General features: G+C 42.6%; 1 long non-coding RNA gene across 1 annotated transcript in view; it reads left to right on the top strand.

The window, feature by feature from the left end:
- The window catches only part of LOC141101402 (uncharacterized), a 133009-nt gene extending 114354 nt beyond the window's left edge, over positions 1-18655 (top strand). Inside the window, exons 2-3 of the long non-coding RNA XR_012234970.1 lie at positions 16658-16809; positions 17102-18655. This is a non-coding gene — a long non-coding RNA (uncharacterized lncRNA). The remainder of the gene's footprint in view (positions 1-16657; positions 16810-17101) is intronic.
- The last annotated feature ends 444 nt before the right edge of the window (positions 18656-19099 follow it).

The raw sequence follows: 19099 nt of genomic DNA, 5'->3' as shown, positions 1-19099 counted from the left end.
CCAATGTTAAGACAGCCAAGGAACAATAAAAATGCAGAAAGGGAAAGTTTTCACCGGCAGCAATTGTTGCTAACTACTGTATAACAATATGCTCTCTATTGTATTATCTCCGGAGTACAGCTCCCCCCCCACGCAAGGGTATACAGCTCTTGCCCCCTACAAGGGTATACAGGCAGCTTTCCCCCCCATGGGAATACAACTTCCCCCCAACGGGTATACAGCTCTTACCCCCTACAAGGGTATACAGGCAGCTGTCCCCCCCCCCCAAGGTTATACAGTTCTCCAATGTTTCGTCTTTATACAGTTCCCTCCTCCAGGTATACAGGTCCAAATGTACAGCTCCCCTCTCGCGCATACAGCTCCCCCAATCAATATATAGCTAGCTGGAGCCTGGAGGCAAGGGGGTTAATCACCGTGGCGCTGCAGAGTTGATTGGCGGGTACACAGCAGGCGGCGGGCGCACGATGCTCGTGAACACGGCTAGCAGGCAGAGGAGATCCACAGGACAGGAGGTGTGACAGGAGAGGAGGCGTGACAGAAAGAAAGAACAAAGAAAAAAAGAACAGAGAGAAAGAAAGAATGGAAAGAAAGAACAGAGAAAGAAAGAAAAGAAAGAAGAAAGAACAGAGAGACAGAGAGAGAGAGAGAAAAAAAAAAGAAAGATTAGAGAGATAAAGAAACAGAGATAGAAAGATTCTATAAAGATACTATATAGCAGTCCGGCTCCCACTGTAGTGCCCACCTGAGCCTCCCGATGCAGGAAATATAACGATCCGCTCACATGGCTGACATCCCCAAGTTCAAGGCGATCCTGCTGTCCGCGCTGTTGGAGGAGGACATGGTGATGGATCTGAAGCATTCCCTAAAGTGCCTCCATGGTTCCGTCACAATCTCCTCCCGAAATTACCTAATTTCCGGTCAGCTTTTAGCACGTCACTTCCGGTGGAACGTCACATGCGAATTTTAAAGTGCTCCTCGGGGCTCCGCCGTGTACTCCTGTGTCCGCACGAAAAGTAAGCTCCCAGCCGGGGCAGTATCTCTCTCAAAATCGGGACTGTCTCGCTGGGAGGTATGAATGCTCCCCACCATACACCTTGTACACGTATGGCACCGCATACATCATACACACACGGTTCCGCTTTTTATGCCTCATACACACGGCTCCGTTCTGTACACCTTGCACACACACACTGCTCAACTCAGTACACACATGGCTCCACTCCGCAAACCTCGTACACATGCGGTTCCGCTCCACACACCTTGCACACACGCAGCTCCGCTCCATACACACACGTGGGGCTCAGCTCCGTACACGTGCGGCTCCGCTCAGTACACCTCACACACTCGCGGCTCTGCTCCGTACACCTCATACACACACACACGGCTCCGCTCCGTACACCTTGTACACACACGTCTCTGCTATATCCACCCTGTAAACCCTCCCTGACCCCACACAAACTTCACCTCATCCAGGACGATGAGAACCAGCACAGACAGCAGAGTCCTGCATAAACCAAGGGCTGATACTGGGTACTGGGGGAACATTATACTGTGTATTGGGGGGATGGCGGTACTGGGGGAACATTATACTGTGTGTGGGGGATGGCAGTACTGTGGGAATATTATACTGTGTGAATATTATACTGTGTGGGGGTGACGGTAGTGGGGAACATTATACTGTATGTGGGGGGATGGTGATACTGTGGGAACATTAAACTGTATGTGGGGACGTGATACTGTGGGAAAATTATACTGTATGTGGGGACAGGAAAGGGACATTGCAATATGTGTTTTGTTACTTCCTGTTTTCCATACTTGGGTCACATGTACAAGGAACAAAATGCTATGATTCTTAGAAAGTGACAACAAAAAAGCACCAAGATAGTCTCAGCTCTGAAAAGGTTACTGCCCCCTCTGCCCAGTAATGGGGAATCTCCAGCACCTATCTCCACATGCAGAGCCGCACTCCACAAAGAGAATAATGGAGCCACCAGTACCAACCTCCACCCGCAGAGCCGCACTCCACATAGAGAATAATGGGGCCTCCAGCACCGACCTCCACATGCAGAGCCGCACTCCACATAGAGAATAATGGAGCCACCAGCACCAACCTCCAACCGCAGAGCCGCACTCCACATAGAGAATAATGGGGCCTCCAGCACCGACCTCCACCCGCAGAGCCGAGCTCCACATAGAGAATAATGGAGCCTCCAGCACCGACCTCCACCCGCAGAGCCGCACTCCACATAGAGAATAATGGAGCCTCCAGCACTGACCTCCACCCGCAGAGCCACACTCCACATACATGGCTGCTCTCAGTGCTGTGCGCACAGGACCTGTGATGAGGTCACAGGAGGGGAGGAGACAGGGGTCACATGATCGGGGGCCCTGACACCTTACCTCCTGTGATCTCATCACAAGCCTTTGCACGCTACCAGCAGCATCAGCGTTCACGCTACTTGTAGATGCTGCTGGTAGCAGAGCACATAATGCCGCCCCCACGGTCACTCACTTTTAGGTGAGGAGAAGATGGAGTGCCATTGCAGCAGCCAGCAGGAATGTGGTGGGGGCCCCCTTAGAAGCTCTTGTGGTGGGGGCCCCGGGGCTGAAGCCCCACCTGCCCTGCCTATAATCTGGCCCTGAATAAGGGAAAAGGGAGTGAGGAAAGATAGATGTAAATAATTATGCAATAGGGAGTAATTGGGATAGTGGGAAAGGAAAGGATAATTAACGGAAGGGAGAACTCAAATACATAGCTCTTTTCTAGATGTTAAAATGTATTATGCATTTTATTGTAACAAATATAGATGTGTGTATATATAGCATAAATAACCAATAAACACAAATTGAAATTGCTTACTTTCAGATTTACCGGTAACTTAATATTCATGGTTCCATTTCATATAGAATAGAATTATAACGAATCAGACAAAGCATAGGCATTGTACCATAATTCCCATCTTTTTAAAGCTTTTAAAGAGTATTATTTGAAAATACAGCTAAAAAGGCAGAGATGCTTACCTGCCCAGGCTTCCAAACAAATGCACAGGAAGCAGTGGACCCATATAGTTAAGATGGTGGCTTAACCCCTTAGCGACAGAGCCAGTTTGCAGCTTAATGACCAGGCTAATTTTTATAATTCTGACCACTGTCCCTTTATGAGGTTATAACTCTGGAACGCTTTAATGGATCCCGCTGATTCGGAGATTGTTTTTTCATGACATATTGTACTTCATGTTAGTGGTAAAATTTCTTCGATATGTCTTGTGTTTATTTATGAAAAAAACGGAAATATGGCGAAAATTTTGAAAATTTTGCAATTTTAAAACTTTAAATTTTTATGCCCTTAAATCAGAGCGATGTGTCACAAAAATTTCTTAATAAATAACATTTACCACATGTCTACTTTACATCACCACAATTTTGGAAGCAAATTTTTTTTTGTTAGGAAGTTATAAGGGTTAAAAGTTGACCAGTGATTTCTCATTTTTACAACAAAATTTACAAAACCATTTTTTATTTTTTTTTTTAGGGACCACATCATATTTAAAGTCATTTTGAGGGGTGTACATGACAGAAAATACCCAAAAGTGGCACCATTCTAAAAACTAGACCCTTCAAGGTGCTCAAAACCACATTCAAGAAGTTTATTAAAAACCAGGGGAAGAGTCTTGAGGAGATCATTTGCATATTCCCAGTGCCTTCTGGGATAAGTGAAGAGTCTCTGCGAGCTCAACGATCACTGGGTTTTGGCCGTTGCAGCTGAAAAGAGGAAATCGGAAAACCAGGGGAAGAGTCTTGAGATCATTTGCATATTCCCAGTTCCTTCTGGGATAAGTGAAGAGTCTCCGCGAGCTCAACGATCACTGGGTTTTGGCCGTTGCAGCTGAAAAGAGGAAATCGGAATTTTGGCTAATCTTTTATCGTTTTTAAGAAATCTCAAGATGGAAGAGGCCAGGAGCCATTTGGTGAGCTGCATTTCTTGCTACATGTTCACAGATTTACCAGTGGAAAAGCCAAACTTCACATGCCACAAGTGCAAGCTTGTGTCCCTGCTGGAGGAAAAGTTGCAAAATCTCGAAGAGAGGTTAGCTACGTTGAAGATCATTAAGGAAGGTGAAGAGTTCTTGGACAGAGCAGAATTATCTCTTCATGTTACAGAAAGAAGAAATTCGAAGTGCACCTGAAGAAACAGAGGAATGGAGACATGTGACCCAGAGAAGCAGGAGGATCAGGAGGCAGTCAGCACCCATACTGCTCAGAAACCAGTACCAGGCTCTCATGCAGGAAAACGATGAAGAAATACATCAGGATAAGACTTTGCCCACAAACAGCAACCTTGTACTCCTTCAGAGTCCTCCTGGATGGAGAAAGAAAAATGTTGTGAAGAAGAAACGGAGAGTGGTGGTCATGGGGGATTCCCTGTTGAGAGGAACAGAGGCCGCTATCTGCAGACCGGATATAACTTCAAGAGAAATGTGCTGTCTTCCAGGTGCAAAAATTAAAGATGTGTCTGACAGGATATCAGGACTCTTCAGACCTACAGATGACTACCCATTCCTGCTACTACATGTGGGGACGAATGACACCGCAAGAAACGACCTGGAAACCATCTGCAGAGACTTTGAAGACTTAGGCAAGAAAGTGAAAGAACTGGGAGCGCAGGTGGTCTTCTCTTCCATCCTCCCAGTGGATGGCCATGGAACAAGGAGGTGGAATAAGATTCTGCAGGTGAACAACTGGCTACGTCGATGGTGCCGTCAGCAACGATTTGGATTTCTGGATCATGGAGTGAACTACTTATACGATGGACTACTTGCTAGAGATGGGGTGCACCTTACTAAGACTGGAAAGCATGTATTTGGAAGTCGCCTTGCTACACTTGTAAGGAGAGCTTTAAACTAGAACAACATGGGAAGGGAAGCAAAAGACCAGAAAAAGCCATACACCTGACAAATGCTATTGAGAACTCTGATGTTAGAAGTGGAAAGGAAGAACAAAGACAAAAGAATCTAATTAATAAAAATATTGGAGAAAGAGAAACCAATCACAAACTAAAATGTTTCTATACTAATGCACAAAGCATGGGCAACAAACAAGGAGAATTGGAACTACTAACACAGGAAAAGAAATATGATGTCATTGGAATCAATAAAACTTGGTGGGCCAATACACATGACTGGAATACAAGACTAGAAGGATACAACTTATTTGCAAGAAACAGACTTGATAAACGAGGAGGGGGTGTCGCATTGTATGTTAGAAACGCGTATATCTGCACAGAGATTGAAGCTTCAGAGACTGGGAGTTCTGTGGAAACTGTTTGGGTAAGAATACAAGGACAGAACAATGGAAAGGACACCATTGTAGGCATTTACTACAGGCCGCCTGTGCAAGCTGAAGATATGGATGAACTCTTTATGCATCAAATGGCCAAGTTCTCCAAAAAATATGACATGGTTGTCATGGGAGATTTCAACTATCCAGACATTTGTTGGGAATCTCTCTCAGGCAAAACTAACAGGTCAAGGAAATTCTTATCCTCTCTTGCTGACAACTTTATCTTCCAAAAGGTAAGGGAGAAAACAAGGGGAACTGCTACCTTGGATCTAATCCTTATAAACAGGGAGGAAATGGTTGAGGAGGTAAAAGTGGCTGGGACCCTAGGAGGTAGCGACCATGCTATTTTAGAATTTTGGATAACTAGAGGCGGAAGACCTGTGAAGACTCAGACGTCAAGGTTAGATTTCAGAAAGGCAGATTTTAAGGGATTCAGAAAGAGAATTGGAGGGATCCAATGGCTGGATATCCTTAAAGACAAAATGTCCAGGAAGGATGGGAAATCTTGAAAAATGAAATTCTCAAAGCACAGTTGTTAACAATTCCGAAAAGAGGGAAGAATAGGAAGCATTTAAGGAAACCAGGATGGATGAACACAGAACTTAAGCACATGCTAAAAAGGAAGAAAAAAATGTTTATAAAATGGAAAGAGGGAGGCATATCTAAAGAAGAATATAATGCTGTCTGCAGAACCTGCAGGGCACAAATCAGATTAGCTACAGCTGAAAATGAATTGAGGCTTGCAAGAGATGTCAAAAGCAATAATAAAGGATTTTGGGGATATGTCAAAAGTAAAAGAAAAGTCAAAGATGCTATAGGATTTTTACAGGATGAAAATGATGAAATGGTAAGACAGGATGTTGAGAAGGCTGAACTTTTCAATTCCTATTTTGCATCTGTTTTCTCTCAGAAAGGAAATGTAACATCAACTGTTATTCACTGTCCTATTAAGGGAATAGAAGAATCCAGGATATCTATTAACAGAAAGATAGTGAGGAAAAACTTAGCTAACCTAAATGAATTCAAGTCTCCAGGTCCAGATGAATTACACCCCAGAGTACTGAAGGAGATAGCAGAAGAAATTTTTGAACCCCTCTCCATAATCTTTGAAAATTCTTGGAGAACAGGAGAAGTGCCAGAAGACTGGAGAAGAGCAAATGTTGTTCCTATCTTCAAAAAGGGGAAGAAGGTGGACCCAGGCAACTATAGGCCGGTGAGTCTGACTTCTATACCAGAAAAGATCTTTGAACAAATTATTAAACAACATGTATGTCAATACCTGGATAAGAATGAAGTGATTAAACAGAGTCAGCATGGGTTTGTAACTAATTAGTCATGTCAGACTAACTTAATTTCCTTCTATGACGGTATCACCGATTGGGTGGATCAAGGAAATGCTGTAGATATAGTATATCTTGACTTCAGCAAAGCATTTGACAAAGTCTCTCATACAATCCTTAATGAAAAAAATGACTAAGTATGGAATGGACAAGGCAACTGTTAGGTGGATTCATAACTGGCTTAGTGATCGGACCCAAAGAGTGGTCGTAAATGGCTGCACATCCAGTTGGAAGAATGTCTCAAGTGGGGTACCACAGGGCTCTGTCCTGGGCCCTGTATTGTTCAACATCTTTATCAACGATTTAGATGAAGGAATTGAGGGTAAACTGATTAAATTTGCTGATGACACAAAGCTAGGAGGGATAGCTAATACTAGAGAAGAGAGAGGATTCAAAAAGATTTAAATAAACTGGAGAAGTGGGCAGCAACTAACAGAATGGTTTTTAACAGGGAGAAATGCAAAGTACTACATCTGGGCAATAAAAATGAAAAAAGCATATATAGAATGGGAGGAATAGGGCTAAGTGACAGCACACGTGAAAAAGACTTGGGTATACTAATAGATCATAGACTGAATATGAGTCAACAGTGTGATGCAGCAGCTAAAAAGGCAAATGCAATTCTAGGATGTATTAACAGAAGCATACAGTCTAGATCACGTGAAGTCATTATTTCCCTCTACTCCTCTTTGGTCAGACCTCATCTGGAATACTGTGTCCAGTTTTGGGCACCACATTTTAAAAAAGACATCAACAAACTGGAGCAAGTTCAGAAAAGAGCGACCAGAATGGTGACCGGTCTGCAAACCCTGTCTTATGAGGAAAGGTTGCAGGATTTGGGAATGTTTAGTTTGCAAAAGAGAAGACTGAGAGGAGACTTAATAGCTGTCTACAAATATCTAAAGGGCTGTCACATTGTAGAAGGATCAACTTTATTCTCATTTGCACAAGGAAAGACTAGAAGCAATGGGATGAAACTGAATGGGAGGAGACACAGATTAGATATTAGAAAAAACTTTTTGACAGTTAGAGTGATCAATGAGTGGAACAGGCTGCCACGAGCAGTGGTGAGTTCTCCTTCAATGGAAGTCTTCAAACAGAGGCTGGACAGACATCTGACTGGGATGATTTAGCGAATCCTGCTTTGAGCAGGGGGTTGGACCAGATGGCCCAGGAGGTCCCTTCCAACTCTACGATTCTATGATTCTTATTAACCCTGTAAGTGCTTCACAGGAACTAAAGCAATGTGGAAGGAAAAAATTAACATTTAACTTTTTTTTTGCAAAAAATTTACTTCAGAACCAATTTTTTTTATTTTCACAAGTGTCAAAAGAGAAAATCAACGACAAAATTTGTTGTACAATTTCTCCTGAATACGCCTATACCCCATATGTGGGGGTAAACCACTTTTTCAGCACACGGCAGAGCTCGCAAGGGATGGAGCGCCGTTTGACTTTTTCAACGCAGAATTGGCTGGAATTGAGATCGGATGCCATGTTGCATTCGGAGAGCCCTTAATGTGCCTAAACAGAGGAAACCTCCAACAAGTGACCCCATTTTGGAAACTAGACCCATTAAGGAACTTATCTAGATGTGTGGTGAGCACTTTGAACCTTCAAGTGCTTCACAGAAGTTTATAACGTAGAGCCGTGAAAATAAGAAATCCATTTTTCCACAAAAATGATCTTTTTGTCCCCAAATTTTTATTTTTACAAGGGTAACAGGAGAAATCATACCCCACAGTTGTTGTGCGATTTGTCCTGAGTATGCCGATACCCCATATGTGGGGGAGAACCACTGTTTGGGCGCATGGGAGAGTTCGGAAGGGAAGGAGTGCCATTTTGGAATGCAGACTTTGATGGAATGGTCTGCGGGCACCATGTTGCGTTTGCAGAGCCCCTGATGGGCCTAAACAGTGGAAACCCCCCACAAGTGACCCCATTTTGGAAATTAGACCCCCTAACGAACTTATCTAGATGTGTGGTGAGCACTTTGAACCCCCAAGCGCTTCACAGAAGTTTATAAACGCAGAGCCGTGAAAATAATCTTTTTTATTTCCACAAAAGTGATTTTTTAGACCCAATTTTTATACCCCCAAAGTTGGTAGATAGTGGAAACCCCTCAATTCTTGCTCCAACCCTAACCCCAACACACCCCTAACCCTAATCCCAACCCTAACCTTAATCCCAACCCTAATCCTAATTCTAACCCTAATCCTAGTTCACCCTAACCCTAATTTTAACCCGAGCCCTAACCCTAACCCTAGCCCAACCCTAACCCTAGCCCAACCCTAACGGAAAACTGAAAAGAAAAATATTTTCTTTATTTTCGTTATGTTGGCCTAACTAAGGGGGTGATAAATGGGGGGATTATGTACTATTTTGTTTATCTTGATCACGATGATAGTTTATCATCATGATCAAAATGAATGAATGGAATCTTCCAACCGGAGCCTGCAGATTCCCGGCGGGCGCACTACGCATGCGCCCGCCATTTTCTCCGGATCCAAGATGGCGGCGCCCACCGGAGGACGTCGGCGGGACGCAGGACCACCGGGAGGGGACAGAGGACCACAGAGAGGTACGGGGGGATCGGGGACCCTCTTTCTCTCTCCCCTGATGTGCGATCACATCAGAGGAAAGATAAATTTTATGTACAATCGCGGCTTTTTAGGGTTAATAACGGCGATCGCAAAAGCGGGGTCGGTAAAAACCGACCGATTCATGTTCTCTGTGGTCTCGGCTACCCCTGGCAGCCGAGACCCCGGAGAAAATCCGACACTGGGGGGCGCGATTCACTTTCTCCACAGCGCCGTGAATTAGCGGCGCTGTGGTTTTAGTACCCTTAATTACCGCCGTTAAAAGGCGTATCGGCGGTTGCTAAGGGGTTAATATTGGCTTAAGTGGGGTCAATATTCTCCATATCCAATGAAAGAAGGGCCATTTGGGGGAGTTATGTCTCGCTTAAGTAGCTGATTAATAAAAGAGGATGCCTCTTTCCAAAATGTTCTAAACATAGGACATTTCCAAAAAATGTGCAGAATGTCACTATCTTGTCCACAATTTCTCCAACATTGAGATGAGGTGTTTGGAATTGATTTTGCCAATCTTATCGGGGAGAAATACCATTTGGTAAGGGATTTGTAGTACGATTAGTGTTGAGCATTCCGATACCGCAAGTATCGGGTATCGGCCGATACTTGCTGTATCGGAATTCCGATACCGACTTCCGATATTTTTTCAATATCGGAATTCGGCATCGGAATCGGAAGTTCAAAGTTGATTGACAGACTGACGTCATCATGATGCGCGGTGTGTGCGCATCATGATGCGCCGTCATTTCGGGCCTTCCGGGGGTCTCTGCCGGCCTGCCAGGGGGCTGTGCCGGCCTGCCGGGGGGCTGTGTGGACTGCCCGGGGTCTGTACCGGCCTGCCGGGGGGCTGTGCCGGCCTGCCGGTGGTCTGTGCACCCTGTGGGGGTCTGTACCGGCCTGCCGGGGGGCTGTGCCGGCCTGCCGGTGGTCTGTGCACCCTGTGGGGGTCTGTACCGGCCTGCCGGGGGGCTGTGCCGGCCTGCCGGGGGGCTGTGCTGATGTCCGGGGGTCTGTGCAAGCATCGTCCGATGGGACTACAAGTCCCATCGGGCGATGCCTGCTACCATGACAGTGATTGACACATTAGCCAATGATGGGACAGCAGTAGTCCCATCATCCGGCTAATGTGTTAAATGTTAAAAAAAAAAAAAAATACTACATACATACTACATGCATGCTACATACATACTACATGCTACATACATACTACATATATACTACATACATACTACATACATGCTACATACATGCTACATGCATGCTACATACATACTACATGCTACATACATACTACATGCATGCTACATACATACTACATGCTACATACATACTACATATATACTACATACATACTACATATATGCTACATACATACTACATACATGCTACATACATGCTACATACATACTACATACATACTACATACATACTACATGCATGCTACATACATACTACATGCATGCTACATACATACTACATGCATGCTACATGCATACTACATGCTACATACATACCACATACTACATATATACTACATGCATGCTACATACATACTACATGCTACATACATACCACATACATACTACATACATGCTACATACTACATACATACTACATACATACTACATGCATGCTACATACATACTACATGCATGCTACATACATACTACATGCCACATACATACCACATACATACTACATACATACTACATGCTACATACATACTACATATATACTACATGCATGCTACATACATACTACATGCTACATACATACCACATACATACTACATACATGCTACATACATACTACATATATACTACATGCATGCTACATACATACTACATATATACTACATGCATGCTACATACATACTACATATATACTACATGCATGCTACATACATACTACATGCTACATGCATGCTACATACATACTACATACATACTACATGCTACATACATACCACATATATACTACATACATACAATACATTCATACAATACATACATAGACATACAGTACATATAACATAGAGTAACATACTTACCAATACTTGTCACATTGTTCCCCGAAGCCATTGTCTTTTCCGGAATAAATATTAACATAACAAACCACAAAAATACTCACCCACGATCCGAAGCAGTCCACGAGTGTGTCCCACGACGATCTTGGGTAGAGAACGGCAGCATCAGATGATGCTGCCGTTCTCTACGGGCTGCAGGAATCCAATGACGGAAGGTAGGTATCCTTCCGCACTGTATTGCTCCGCCACTTAAAAAAAAAAAAGTCCCTAGTCTCACTTTATGCCATTGCTGCGTGGGAAATTCCCACACAGCAATGGCATAAAGTGAGACTAGGGACTTTTTTTTTTTTTTTTAAGTGGCGGAGGAATACAGTGCGGAAGGATACCTACCTTCCGTCATTGGATTCCTGCAGCCCGTAGAGAACGGCAGCAACAGCTGATGCTGCAGTTCTCTACCCAAGATCGTCGTGGGACACACTCGTGGACTGCTTCGGATCGTGGGTGAGTATTTTTGTGGTTTGTTATGTTAATATTTATTCCGGAAAAGACAATGGCTTCGGGGAACAATGTGACAAGTATTGGTAAGTATGTTACTCTATGTTATATGTACTGTATGTCTATGTATGTATTGTATGAATGTATTGTATGTATGTAGTATATATGTGGTATGTATGTAGCATGTAGTATGTATGTAGCATGCATGTAGCATGCAGTATGTATGTAGCATGCATGTAGTATATATGTAGTATGTATGTGGTATGTATGTAGCATGTAGTATGTATGTAGCATGCATGTAGTATGTATGTAGCATGCATGTAGTATGTATGTAGCATGTAGTATGTAGCATGCATGTAGTATATATGTAGTATGTATGTAGCATGTAGTATGTATGTAGCATGCATGTAGTATATATGTAGTATGTATGTAGCATGTAGTATGTATGTAGCATGCATGTAGTATGTATGTAGCATGCATGTAGTATGTATATGGTATGTATGTAGCATGTAGTATGTATGTAGCATGCATGTAGTATATATGTGTTATGTATGTGGTATGTATGTAGCATGCATGTAGCATGCATGTAGTATGTATGTAGCATGTAGTATGTATGTAGCATGCATGTAGTATATATGTAGTATGTATGTAGCATGTAGTATGTATGTAGCATGCATGTAGTATATATGTAGTATGTAGCATGTAGTATGTATGTAGCATGCATGTAGTATATATGTAGTATGTAGCATGTAGTATATATGTAGTATGTAGCATGTAGTATGTATGTAGCATGCATGTAGTATATATGTGTTATGTATGTAGCATGCATGTAGCATGCATGTAGTATGTATGTAGTATATATGTGGTATGTATGTAGCATGCAGTATGTATGTAGCATGCATGTAGTATATATGTAGTATGTATGTTGCATGTAGTATTTATGTAGTATGAATGTAGCATGTATGTAGTATGTAGTATGAATGTAGCATGTATGTAGTATGCATGTTGTATGTATGTAGCATGTAATTTTTTTTTTTTTTTTTACATTTAACACATTAGCCGGATGATGGGACTACTACTGTCCCATCATTGGCTAATGTGTCAATCACTGTCATGGTAGCAGGCATCGCCCGATGGGACTTGTAGTCCCATCGGACGATGCCTGCACAGACCCCCGGAGCCTGCACAGACCACCGGCAGGCCGGCACAGACCCCCGGCAGGCCGGCACAGCCCCCCGGCAGGCCGGCACAGCCCCCCGGAGCCTGCACAGCCCCCCGGCAGGCCGGCACAGCCCCCCGGCAGGCCGGCACAGCCCCCCGGAGCCTGCACAGACCACCGGCAGGCCGGCACAGACCACCGGAGCCTGCACAGACCCCCTGGCAGGCCGGCACAGCCCCCCGAAAGGCCCGTACAGACCCCAGAGAGGCTGTACAAGGGCAGGAAAGGGTATTTCTTATTCCGATACCGGAAGTCCCATAGACTTGAATGGGACTTCCGGTATCGGAATCGGCGATACCGATACTTTTTTTAAAGATCGGCCGATACCATCCGATACGATACTTTGAAGTATCGGACGGTATCGCTCAACTCTAAGTACGATTCATGAAGGGTCATACATATATTGGATGAGTAAGTTAGTTTCATGCTTTCCTGCCATTGAGCTGTGGTAAATTGCTTCCTTAAAGCTTTTTCCCCACCTCAAGATTTAAGGATTTTTTTTTCAAAGAGAATGTTATTATTAAAATTCTCATAAATATTGTTAGTTTTCTAAATGAGTTTATTGTTTGTGTTGCTTAGGAGTTGACCAATAAACTCTTGTTTATTAATAATTCCTGAATTTTTTCCCTAATAATGAGACGGTGTAAGAAATCTATTTGGGATAATTTAACATTTTTATTAGTCACTGTGAAAGGAATGAAACTATTTCCATCGTGAATATCTCTCATTCTTTTTATTCCTAATTGGGACTAGTAATCGGGGAGCTCAGATTTTGTTAGAGTTTGGATAACTGATAATGATAAATTTTTAATTTGTTCATTCTTCAAAATCCTCGTTGAAGATTTTGCTAGTTTTTTCCAGGCTGAAATTGCGGCTTTTAAGATATGATGAGGTGAATCCGGGAGTAAAGGGTTGGCATGATGTTTCCATATTAAATCACATAGAGGATGATATTCATTAGCTGACGATTCTAGTTCTACCCAAGCTGTATGTGAATCGACACTTAACCATTTTTGGCTTTGTTTAATGAGATTAGCATAGTAGTAGCTTTCCAAATTTGGAAGTGTCAATCCACCCATTAATTTGTTTCTCATTAAAATACGTTTGGAGATTCTTGGGCATTTTTGTTTCCAAATGAAATTATTTTGCATGGTTTGTAATTTAAGAATGTATTTAGTTGGAATTATTAGTGGAATGGCCCTAAAGATATACAAAATCTTGGGAAGACTTATTTTAAATGCAACTATTCTTCCTGTCCATGTAAGATCAATAGTAGACATACCATTCAAGTCTTTCATTATAGCATTAGTAATTTTTCCATGTTAATCTCTAAAGTCGTTTTCATTTTCCTTGAGAGCAGAATCCCTAGGTATGAGATTGATTTCACCTCCCACTCATTTTCAGAAAAGCTATTTATGTTATCCTTCATTTTAGTGTCTATATTAAAATCAAGACTTTTTGATTTTTCCAAATTTAATTTGAAGTATGAAACATTAGCATACATATCTAATATACATTGTACTTCTCTAATTGAACGTGATGACTCTGTTAGGGATAATATATCATATGCAAAGAGACTAATTTTGAAGTTACGCATAGGTGTGTGAATCCCTTCTATATTGGTATTTGATCTGATCATTTCCGCTAGCGGTTCCATAACTACAGCGAAGAGTAGTGGGGAGAAGAAACAACCTTGCCTCGTTCCATTAGTTATTGGTCTATTCTTTGAAAATTGATTGGCATAAATTCTAGCTGAGGGCTTTGAATATAATGCCAAAATTGTTTTAATAAATTGATCGTGAAATCCAAATTTTGATAGAGAAGATTTTAAAAGTTCTCTCTGTTTGGAGCTATGCAAGGGTATACGTAGAAATCATGGAGTCATGTAGCAAAAGTCTGACTTTGCATCCACCTCAGGCCGGTTTCAGAAGTCACTGGCTCCAGTACATGTAGTGACAGTTTCCTCACGTACCGGAGACACTGACACACGTAGACTCATTAAAATGAATGTGTCTCTGCGCATGTCAGCATTTTTTCACGGACCATGTGTCTGTGTGAAAAACAAGGAGACATGTCAGTGTTCGTGGGAGGGCACGGACCCATACAAGTCAAAGGGTGCGTGTAAATAAGTACAGCACACGGATCACGTCCGTGTGCGTTTTCAAACTTATAGGGTTAACATTCAAATCAATTGTATCAATAGCAGACAGGTGTCTAGACATGTTATGGGCCAAACTTTGACACAAGTCTAGACATTTTATGCTCTGAGGTGAAGTTGGCAAGTGCTCCTAGTGCTGGAATCTTTATACTCTGGTGATTTTGGACAATATAATGGCCCCACAGCACAGAACACCTAATCAGTTTGGTGGAGCAACATCCCGAACTTTGGGACACTAGATCCGATGGATACCATGACAGGCTGGCGATTGAACGTGGTTGGTTCGCTGTAGCTGAGCAGCTCTACCCCAGACCTGGTTGGTCCACATATTCTCCAGCAAAGCAGGCAAAGTTTTGGTAAGTTACACCATAGATGTTCCTTTTTAATTTGTACATGTAATCAATGTAAAAATATGCTCATAGTTCACATATTGCTTGCTATATGACATGTTACATGTCTTAACACATAAACCTCATGGTTCTGATGGTATTAACGATTGAATTTCCATGCACCTTATGATATGTACTTTACAATATGATTAGTAGAGCATGTTCCCGGTGTTTAATATCAGAATTACTCATGAATCATGCTTGTTAGAAAAGGGCCAAAAAGGTAGTTTTTTTTTTTTTTTTTTTTTTGAGTCCCAAGCTTGATTTTTTGAGTTATTTGTGCATCACTACAATAATACCCAGGTAACTCAAGGGCTACTAGTCTGCCATGTGCACAAACTCTATTGTTTCCCCACACTTCCCTCTCATTCTAAATGTGTTAGCTCATATTTTAGACTGTGTACTGTATTCAAGCATATCTCTCCACATGGCTCACGTTAGTTGGTCTTAGGCTTAACTATGTTTGAATATTTTTATGTGTTATTAAAAGACAGATGTAATATATGCCAAAAGGTTAGCAAATAAAGTGTCAGACATTGTTCAAAACAAAGTTTTAGATTATTCAAATTTTAAACATGTAAGGATCATCATGTGCTGCCTGCTATGCTTAATCCAACATACCCAAAATATTCAAACATAGTAGCCCCTTGGAGTGTTTGCTTTTAACATTTATTTCTGGCCACACCACAGTTTGTGTGTGACTGTGGTAATGCAATGTTTAGACTTCGGTAATAACGTCAGATTAAATTATTCACACAAGGACACCCATTACATATGGCTAATGGTCCTTGTTAATTGTGGTAATGTTTGTGTTGTTAAACACAGCCAAAGTCCTGCAGGCTATGTTTGTCCAAACGGTTTTGAACACTGCTCATTTTGGCCAATCCTTAATGGTTTGCATCACACCATGGCTCAAAGTGGTCACACACTTAAGTCTCAATGGCAATGACCAAAATATTTTGTGCATATGTTTGATTTGACCATGCATGAGGATCATAACCAAATAACTTTTGAAATCTTACATAGCTGAACCTATTGTGTTGTTAATGAACGTTTTGGTCTTTACAGAAATGTGACTTGTTTTTACACTTTCCCAGTTGATTTGGTTAAAACGGCAATGGCGCTCAGCAAGGGACCAGTTTCGGCGGGAATTTAACCCCCTCCCCTCAACCTCCGGTGCTTCCAAAAAGTGGCAATATGTATTCTCCAGAAACTTAGCCTTTCTCTGGCCAATCCTGGAGCTCAATCCGTAAGTATGACTCATTATGATTTGTATAACATATTAACCTGTCAATGTTTTTTACTACCTTTCCATATCTTAAACTTGTTAAAACCTTCCTGTAGATAAGTGATCAATACTTATCTTTCCGAAGAACATTTGTGTTTCACATCATAGACACGTGAATCTGTGAAAGTCACAAAAACACACATGTTCTAGACCTAGCTTCATATGTAATCTCAAAATAGTCACTTTTAACTAGTTTATTTGTGGATAATTTTTACCCAATTAAGAGTTAATGTCATAATGTTATTTATCCTAGGACTGATGACAACCTTGAAGACTGATGAATCGCTGACAACAGCAAGATCAGTGCCATGTACCTCTGTATCGGAGACTGAAGCCCCAGCGGACCCAACTCCAGCAACATAGCCTGATGAACAGGTGTCTGATGCTGCAGAAGCCTCCACTGATGCTGGTCATGGAAGTACACAAACATATGCCCCAACAACATCCCAAGCAGCAGTCCCAACACCACAGCCATCAACATCCAATCTACCGCGGTACCTTACACACACTCTCCGAGATAGATGAACCAGGCAATATGAAGAGCCACGTATGTTGCCAGAGCTCATCGATGCTAGAGTTTTATCCATACTAAATTCAATGACACCGGAAAATTCGGCAGATCGTTTTTGGAGGTCCCTCTCTCCTTGCCTACACAAAGTTCTTGATGAACGGCAGGAACGGGTACGGGCTGCAATTTTGACCCTAATTTCTGCAAGCTAAGGAGAGCAGGAACCAAATCAGGTGCTTGGGCCCATTGAACAATGGCGAGCTGTCCAGCATCAAAGCCAGATTCCAACAGCTACAAATGTAACACATGGCCAAAATGTAGCTACCCTATCTTCAGGGGCTGACCCTGGAGCGGCAACATGACAAGCACACCACATGCCTGCACCCTCGTCCATGCCTCCACCTCCAGCCATCCTTATCCCCAAATGTATAACCTGTTTGGTTTCCTCCTGCCAGTTACTCCATCCATGATTATGGGCCAATGTCTGATCCAGCCTCAGTGCCTCATGCCCGTGCCAGTAGCCAGCAATATGGGCCAATGTCTGATCCAGCCTCAGTGCCTCATGCCCGTGCCAGTAGCCAGCAATATGGGTCAATGTCTGATCCAGCCTCAGTGCCTCATGCCCATGCCAGTAGCCAGCAAAATGGGTCAATGTTTGATCCAGCCTCAGTGCCTCATGCCCATGCCAGTAGCCAGCAAAATGGGTCAATGTCTGATCCCAGCTCCTTCTACAGCCAACATTCAGACACAATCTCATCCAGCATGTCTGTGGGGGATAGTAGTGGGGGTACATTTGCTAGGCCACAGCCCTACAATCAGTCCGCAAGGCACCAGACACCTTTGGTGACCCAATTTGGTCAGCACAGCCATATGCCAAGAGGTCCTAACTATAGGAGTTTGCAATCATATCTGAGCCACATTGCTGACTCACAACATAGTTTACCTGAGACACAAAGTGTTTCCCAAATATTTGGGCATGAGTCTTTACAAACACAACCGTATCCCACATGTACATCTGGTACAAGAGCAATTGTGGCAAATCAACCTCCTCAAGCTACCACACGCCAGGCCACAATGTCTACAGGCCAAATTGCCACAGTCCTCCAGCCCCGAATGTGGAACCGCAGAAAATACCACAGACGAATCGTTCTCAAGTCATGGTGACTTCATTGATTTATGAAGAACCCAAATAAGTATGATGCCTTCATTTTTTGGTTCCAAATTGTTATTTGTTTTTGCTCCACCATCATATGACTACATGTGTTGGCTCCTAAATAAAACACATTTGTTAAGTGTTAATCGGTCTTGTTTATTTTTAACTAAATATGTATTTAGAAAAATATGTCCTTGATCTGAACACAAAAAACTCCAAAAAAAATATGTCAACCGTTATGTTACACGAGGTAATCCATATCTGGCCCATTAACACTTTACAACCAGGATGGTGCTAATATTATTCTGTCCCAGCTGCAAAGTAATGGGAAAGGCATGAGATGGTGGTATCAGACGCAGCTTAGTTGACTAGTGGGGAGGTCACAGGAGCTCTGCTCCCTCACAGCCTCCACTGCGTTGAACTTTTGCCCGTGGTAAAAGGCTCAATAATTTGGTGACTTCAAGGTCAGTTGTTATGAACAAGATGATTGCATGGTGACCCACTCATTCATGAACACAGACAATAAGTGAGGGTCTTACGTATTTGGTCATACTTTACACATATCATAGCAAATACATACGTGATTAAAT

Source organism: Dendrobates tinctorius, unplaced genomic scaffold, assembly GCF_039654945.1.
Source record: "Dendrobates tinctorius isolate UK_male_01 unplaced genomic scaffold, ASM3965494v1 ptg000117l, whole genome shotgun sequence".
Classification (NCBI taxonomy): domain Eukaryota; kingdom Metazoa; phylum Chordata; class Amphibia; order Anura; family Dendrobatidae; genus Dendrobates; species Dendrobates tinctorius.
Note: the sequence above shows the minus strand (reverse complement) of the source record. Positions and strands in the feature narration are given on the sequence as shown.